Raw genomic sequence first — 8,497 nt, 5'->3', positions numbered from 1 at the left:
ACTGGGAATTAAACTAGAACCTTTGGTGTCGGTGGTGGGGCTTTTACAGGCCAGTCCCAGGATCCCATCAAACCCAGGGCAGAGGAAAATGCTGGGCTCCGTGGTGGCCAGGCCCATGGTCTGGTGAGGGTCCACAGGGTTGGAGACCTGCAAGAAAATCATAATGACTTCTTCCAGGCAGGCCTACAGCCACAGGCAGAAAAGTCCCAGAGATGGGTGCAGCTAGGTCCTGGTGAGAAGCTGGTGTCAGAATTTTAACCTCGCTGGCCTTCTTTCCTCTCACAGATGCACTTGTCTGAGCTCAGGTGGAAAAAAACAAAGCCCTCCTGTCTGTACTCTGCTGTGGCTTTGAGCAGCAGGTCTGACAGCAGGGAAGAGACAAGTGAGGACCTCCCAGGTGTTTGGTGCAGACCCGTGCTCACGTGGGGGAGAAGCCCTAAGCAGGAAGTGGGACAAAACGTGTTCCACCTCCCTCTGCAGCCTGCAGCCCTCTCCTTTGCTGTACTGGCAATTTCATATCCCAGACAGTAGCCATGGAGGGAGAAAGGTATATGGAAAGCACACGTATTTTCCACCTATGAGAGCCACTGTGGGTCCCCACTGTCAGGTGCTGACTGCGACCTTGAACAACTACCTGTCTGAACCTCAAGCCTGTGGGAGTCGGTGGTCTCTCCATGGTCCCAGGGAGAAAATGGCGAGAGGATTTAGAAAATAAAGACAAGAGACAACAGCCGGGGTCAGATGCAGTTACCTCTTGCCTGATGAGCAAGAGGACTCACTCCAACAGCAGGGGTGTTTATTTTATACACTTGCAAAGTAGTATCCTGGGAGATAATGTTGCCTAGTGACTAAGACTGTAATTGTCCAGGCAGGATACTTTTTTCAATACTGAGGTAGCCTGACTGCCGGAGGCACTCTGGATGGGTCCCACCCTCAGACCTATTGGTCCCACCCTCAGACGCATGACCAACAGCCAACTCCAGCGGCTCCCAACACAAGCCCTCATCTGATAAATGGAATGATAACCTCTGCCCCTCAAAGCAGTTCTTAGGCTAAGGAACTGAAGGGCTAAACATTTGTTGCACATGTTCTGTGTTTGCTTATCGAACTCTTACTGACACGTAGTTACTTTTCTCTCAATCCTGAGACAAAATACCAGATGCCCAAAGCTAAGGAAGAAAAGGTTTATTTAGCTCACAGTTTGTGGAGGTCTCAGTTTATACTTTGCTGGCTCCAAGGCAGAGTGGCACATGGCACAGGGGCAACAGTTCATGGTGACAGAACATACCAAAAGCAGCAAAAGCAAAAAGGGAGGAAAGAGAGAAGATCCTGTACCTTCTATTGTATGTAGGCTACCCACCCTAGGGTGGGTGTAGCACTCGCACGCATAATCCCAGCACTAGACAATGAATCGATCACAATCAATCTAGACTCAGTCACCTCCAAAAGCACTCCCCATAACAGTGTGAGGCTTTGGGGGGGACATCCAGACACAAACCATAACAAGGCACTGTGATAAGAAAACATTGTCACCACAATATTCTTAATCTTCCCATCTCCCTGAATGGCCAACGTATCCATCAGCCTTGAGCCACCACTGTCATTGACCCAGAGCACAATGATGCCTTGGACCAATTCTCCTGCCTCCACTCTGCCCCTTTGTCATCCACCCTTCTATGTGATGCAGCCACATTTATCTTTAAAAACGGAAGTCAAATCGTGCCACCCCTCACCTACCCAGCACATCCTGTGGAACACAGGACAAAGCCCCCCTCCTGGAGTCCCCTTCAGCTCTGGTCCTCATTCGCACCCCTTGTGTCTCTCCTGTGGCCCCTTGGCTCACTCTTCTCACACACACCAGGCTTCTTCCCCTTTCTCAGATGCCCCAGCTCCTCCCTGTCCCAGGGTCCTTGCACTTGCTGTCCCAGATCTTCCTAGACCTGCCCTGCAGAACTACATCATTAGGGTTCCAGCCGGCAACAGGCCACCGTGTCCACAAAATGTCCCTGGGCCCCTAAGTACTCTTGCACTACTTTCCAGTCTTCGTCTTTTCATGCCACCAGCACTGCTCGAACTCACAACTTAAATGTCTCTTGCCTCTCTCACTGGACCACAAGCACGAGGAAGCAAGTCTTTTGTCCCTCTTGTCCCCCTGTATCTCAGCTCCAGAACAGGGCTCAATAAGTATTTGTGGGATGAATACATGAAGTGGGGCTAAGTGCTGAAATGCTGGGAGTGGCTGAAGCTGGAAAGTAATTCACACGCAGGACAAAGCCACCCTGGGAACATGGGAGCTCCTCAAATCACATAAACAAGCTGTTGTAGCTTGTTAACTGATTCCTGGGCAGTGAGGTGGAAATTAACCAACCTCTCAAGGGTATAAATAAATGCTCTACTGTTCTTGAGCAGTTCGCCTTCTCCACAAAGGAGATCAGGATTTGTGATCAGGATTTGTGCTTTTGTGTCAGTGTTGTTCTGTGAGCATCAGCTCTGCCGCACCACCAGCCCCTTGCCATCTCTCCCTCACTTCAGAGCTGAGATGAGGGTGGGGGAAGGCAAAGGTGACCCAGATACAGAAATGAGGACATAGAAGGGGAAATGGGCTGGTTGTTTACTGCCAAGAGTGACAGGTGAGAGAGAGACAGGCTCCAGAAAGGAAGAGGGCACGAAGCTGCTCCTGCCTGCGTCCTGGGAGGTACAGTATGCGTTCAGCCCAAGGGCATGAGAATTGATTTCCGGAAAGGCCACAGAACCTTTCCAGGTAGTTGGTCAACGGTTCTCTGACCACCTTCCCAAAGCTGGAGTACTTCACACTGAACACATCCTGGTGTTTTCACAAAAAGTCCTCCAGTACCCTCTACCCCTACTCCTGCAGGGCACACCTCAGCAACTCATGCTGACCATAGCTACCTCTGCTGTAGCCAGTGCCCATCCTTGCAAACTGTATAGAGGACTGGAGTTCCCTCTGGCTAGACCCCCAGACTTCAGAGACAGCCCCCAACATTAGAGAAGCCACTCTACAACATGGCGAGATAGCACACAGAATACTTAAGGCACACACTGATAAGGACCACAAAGTCTACTACACCAGGGACTTCAAAGTTCAAGGGTAAGATACCTGATCTTCAAGCTGGGAAATGTCAACACAAGCCCCTCTGAGTGGATTCCTTCCAGGCTGGACCTCTGACCAGCTCGGATGGGACTGCTGCTGGAAGCTGCTTTGTGTTCCGCCTTCTGCTCCACAAAAGACCTACTCTCACTGGCCCCACTCCTGTGCTGCCTGCCTGCCTGCCTTCCTCCCTGGGCCTGGCCTTACTGGGAGCCAGTAGCCTGCCCTGTTCAGGAATCTCCTGGTTCAGGCCTCAGCCTAGGCAGCGCTCAGCCTAGTCCTAAAGGGGTATCTGAAGCAGAGGTGCTTGTTAAATCTCATCCGGGTGAGTAGGGCTTAGGGTTTACAGTACAGAGCAGGTCTGACGTCCCAGTGAACACATCTGAGATAAGGTGGAGGTTCATGCACCCCCAGGGATGCCCTTGGTTCCACATTCAAAGTGTGTTGAGAAGGTGGGGGGCAAACGCCAGATCACACTGGCACTTGGGAGGACTGCAGAGGGCTGATCCGGAAGGCCTATGTGCTCCACACAAAGAAGAACAGGGAGATGTGGCAGGCATGGGGAGATTAGGGAGCCCACTCAAAGGTACCAGAATATGCATCTCCTCAGAGGGATGCGCTGAGCAGGCATTCCCTGAGTCCAGACCCAAAAGGCCAAATGATTTCTCACACCTGTAATGAAAGTGAGTTAGGACAAAGAGGAAATCAAATGCTATAGCCATCGAGTTGATGGAGATACTAAGCCAGGTATAAGGGAAGGCTATAAACTGGAAAATCAGGACAAGGGAACGAAAGTCAGGATGAGGTGGGCAAGGGCTTCAGGGCCGGAGATGTACGGGGGAGTAGGCTGACAGCTTCCTACCACCTGGCAGGACAGACTTCTGAATGGAGAGAGAGAGGGTTGGAGGGGTGGGAGAAGGGGCATCCTGGGACCGGTAAAGGTGGGTGTGTGGTAGATCTGGACACACTGGCTCCTCTGAGAGCAGAGGTCTTAGAATTTGATTTGTGAGAGCTTCAGGACAGTGGCCATTTTAGACAATCATACCCAGTGCAGTGGGCTCTGTCGGCATCATCTAGGGCTAGGACTATTGTGGTTGGCACCTCCAGAAAGGAGGAAGGGTTTTACCCTCCTGCTGTAGGTAACCAATGGCCCAACCTGACACAGGTAACAACCTCTCCTGGACAACCCTGGGCATCAAATGCAGCCACCTCTCCTTTTGGAAGGTGACCCTGAGAGCCAAGAAACAAAGATCCCTTAGTTCTGGCTGCTGTGTGTTTGCACACACAATTCACACCATTCAAGTGGCATTAGTGTACACACAGGGACCTTCCTCCGGAGAACACAGAGTGTCGGGGGAACTGATCCACTGAGAAGGGCCAAGAACTGCAAACACTTTTAGAAAAACCATGATAAGATTTCATTGCTGGTTACCTGTTACCAGATAGAAACAACTCCTTCAATCTAGACTTCATCTAGACACCGCACATGGTGTGACTGTCCTAAATGGTGCCCAGAGGTTGGGAGGAATGAGGCAGAAGCAGAGGTGGGCAGCAATGCCATGTGCTGTGGGTTAGCAGGATTCTCTGGACAGTGGCAAGCTGTGTTCTCCTTACAGACAAACTTCTCTGAGGCTCTGTCTCTTTACCTGCAGAACATCACATAGATATTGCCTGCTACTTCTCAAGGGCATTAACAAGGCCATCCATTCCTTCATCTGCTTAAAGAAACTCTTCTTGAGCACATTTGTTGCGCTCAAAGCTGGCAGGTGGGCAGGGACACACCACTCAGATGTAGAGCAGTTGCTCAGTACTGATCCACAAAAATAGCCAAAACAACTCAGGGCCCAGGGGCACCCACACCTTGACGCAAGCTTGTGATCTCCACTCAGATATAAGCACCATCAAAGCCAGCTCAAGTCAGCTTCTTGAGCAATTTTGATATGTTTGTGCTGGATGCACAAAAACAGAGTTGCCGCCATCTAAATATATTAGTTAGGGTTTGCTAGAGGAATAGATTTAATATACTCTGTGTGTGTGTGTGTGTGTGTGTGTGTGTGTGTGTGTGTGTGTGTTTATGTTTATATAATGGAGCTATTCAATAGGTTTACAGGATCAGAAATGGAAGAGTTTTATTGGCATCTGCAAAATGACTATCTGTGGGTTCAAGAGCTGGAGGATCAGGTTGAAACTAAAAGCTCTGAATCTTGCTACAGAATCTGGTGCAAGTCTGTATCAGAAAGCTAAAAGGTCTATGCTGAAATAATGAAGAATCTGCACTGAAAGCCTACAGAAACTGGAGACCAACATCCAAAGGCAATGGCAAAACCTGGAGCTCCTCTAAAAAAAAAGAGGAAGATTCCCTTCTTCTTTCCCTTTTTATTCCATCTAGGATACAAGCCTATTGGTTGATGCCATCCACATCCTAGGTTGGTCTTCCCCTCTGTGTGTAGCCTACACGTCAGTCATTCACAGACAGCCCCAGAGCTTTACGAATCTGCTAAGCAGTTCTTGCTCAAGGCAAATTGATGTATCCCAATTAACAATCACAATCCACTCCTTGTCACCTTGACAACAAGACACCTCCCCTTAAACTATATTTAAATCTCCAAATACATTACCAAGTTTGTAATTACACCTAACATGATACAACTATCCTATGTACCAAAGGAAATACGTTCATTCCCTCCCCAGAATAGAAGGCAAAGTTTTTCTTTGAGTGATGTTTGTCTTTATCCTAACATCACAAAACTTAAAAGTTATATATTTAACAGCACTTAAGCACTGACGTTGTCTACCAACATTATGTCACTAAGAAAGAAATAGGGGCTGGGAATTTAGCTCAGCAGCACAGCACCCGCCTGGCAAGCGCAAGGTCGTGAGCTCGATTCCCAGTACTGGGGAAAAAACAAAAAGAAAGAAATAATACATATGCTTAATATATGCACACACATATTAACAAGACAGGAAAGACAAAATCACGACAACTACAATCCTCACTTCTGTTACTGGTTGCATAGCTGGAGCTGGCATTTTTAACTACCTTCTTCTCCTCACTCTGTGTTCCCTTGGCCTTCAGCAAGGACCTTGGTAAGCCTTGATTCTACATCTATCCTAGTCACTGCCCTCATCATTAGGACAAAATAGCAAGCACCCCAGAGTTAAAGGAGGACAGATTTATTTTGGTTCATGTTTTCACTTTATTTAAGTTTTTATTTTGATTTTTATTAGTACATGTTTGCAGTGCTTAATGACTAGATTCAGCTCACAGTTTCGGTCCATAGTTGGCAGGCTCCGAGGCAGGAAGACGTGCTAGAAGGGCCTGGGCGAAGGAAAGCTGCTCACCTCAGGATGGTCAGAAAAGCAGAGAGCAAAGGCGGTGAAAGAGTGAGGGACTGGGACCCGCCCCTGCCGGTCACTCCCCCAGGGGCCCGCCTCTTTGGGCCAGGCCCCACCTCCTAACATCACATTTAGCTGTACTGTCCCTATAACTCATCGCCTCTCAAAAGTCCTCCTTATGGGCACAGGAAGCTTTGAGGGAACTTAGAGTTATAAACCATAACACTACTCCTATGGAGCCCACAGACAGGTACTGGACAGGTTTGGTCTAATGGAAGGAAATCCAAAGAAGAACCCATGTTCCCTACCGCACCCCCACCCCCACCCACTGCAAAGGGCCTGGTGACAAGGGGAGTGTGGCTTCTGGGAGCACATGTACGACCATCTTGGCCTTGAATTCTGGATCAGTCTTGGTTACACGGTGATGTGACTGTGAGGAAATTAACTTATTTCTGTGTGCCTCCATTTCCTCTTCCACAAGAGAGAGACAATGACACTGAGAGGGTCATGTGAGGTCCAAAGATAACAATATCAAATGCTGACATGTGTTGGGCCTTCTGCAAATATGAGTCATAAATGACTCCAGTTGTGTGACCTTGGATGAGTCACATTATTCTACCGCCTGGCTTATCTCTAAAAGGTGGGATTTGCAGTTTGATGACACTGGTGTGAATCACCAGTGTTACAAGCAGCAGTTCTTTTCCTGTTTTATACATCAATTAAATTTCTGCAGAGAGGTGGAAACGCTGGCAGCACATCTGAAATCTGTCCCGCACATTTGTGAAAAGCTGTCTTACCTCCCATCCTTACCTCCTGTCTTTCCCACCCCCAAAGTGACCCCGATGTGTGGAAATTTGCTTGTCTGCCTGCTGCATTCAGCAGAGTACTTTGAGAGTAGCTCACAGCTTCTTGCACTTTTATTTGTTTGCATTAAGCAACGTGAGTGCTGGAAGTGTCTACCCAGTGCATCCTGGAATTGCCAGGTCCTTTTGGGAGAAAGGAGAGGGTTGGATCCCGCCCTGACTACAGGAGAGGATATTACTGGCTATGGGAAAGAATAGTGGTGAAGTTTGTTTGGATTCTTGAATAGGGAAAGAGAGGTGGACAGGAGGAAGGAGACAAGGCAATTCCTTCAGCTATGGTTCACAGGGCTCTGGGCAGGGCCAATGGTCTCCAGCAGAGAGAAGCCACCAGGTCAGGCCACTCCTAGCCAGGTGTACAACTTCTCCCACACTGTGCTGTTCTCTGTGCTTTGCTCCTGCCAAAATGCCCTTCTCCTTCTTTCCTGCCTCATACTGCTCAAAAGATATGATCTATGTGCAGACCGTATCTTCACATATACTAGGTAAGCTTTCCTTACCTCTCCTATTACATCAGTTAGGAATGAGCTTGGCTGCAAGTAAGAGAAAACCTGATTATAACAGTTTAAGTGAATATCAGATTAATGTTCTCACATAGGAAGAAGTCCAGAGCTATATGGTACTGGTTCAATGAGGAGCTGGGGATTTAGCTCAGCGGCACAGAGCCTGCTTGGCAAGCGCGACGTTGTGAGTTCGATTCCCGGTACCAGAAAAAAAAAAAAAAAGAAAAAGAAAAAAAACAAGTAACTGGTATTGGTTCAGTGAAAACCACTGCCAATCATTTGGCCTTTTCCTTGTGGCTGCTACTGCACCCATCATCACAGCCCATGTTGGAGCAGGAAGAAGGGGAGGAGAGAAGAAGCAGTGATAGCAGACTTCTGTTCATGCTTACTTATATAAGGAGCCATGAAATGTTTTCCATGGAAGAGGTCTCCAATAGCTGAGCTCTGGAAACAAGTACCCAGAGGACACACATACGGGCTTCCAGTGGTGTATGGCTCACCACAGTTATACCTGCCTACCTTTGCCAAAGAGTCGCCAGTCCTTGGCCCAAGCACCAACCACCTAGCAAGCAGAGATGAATGAGGTGTTCTTCCTGCCCTCAAAGCTCCAAGTCCAGTAGCAGACAGACTTGCAGACAATTAGGTGTAGTTCAGTGCGTGAGTTCTTTAACTGGCTTATAGAGAAGGTG

Source organism: Chinchilla lanigera, unplaced genomic scaffold (genome assembly GCF_000276665.1).
Source record: "Chinchilla lanigera isolate Chin_1 unplaced genomic scaffold, ChiLan1.0 scaffold00034, whole genome shotgun sequence".
Classification (NCBI taxonomy): Eukaryota; Metazoa; Chordata; class Mammalia; order Rodentia; family Chinchillidae; genus Chinchilla; species Chinchilla lanigera.
Note: the sequence above shows the minus strand (reverse complement) of the source record.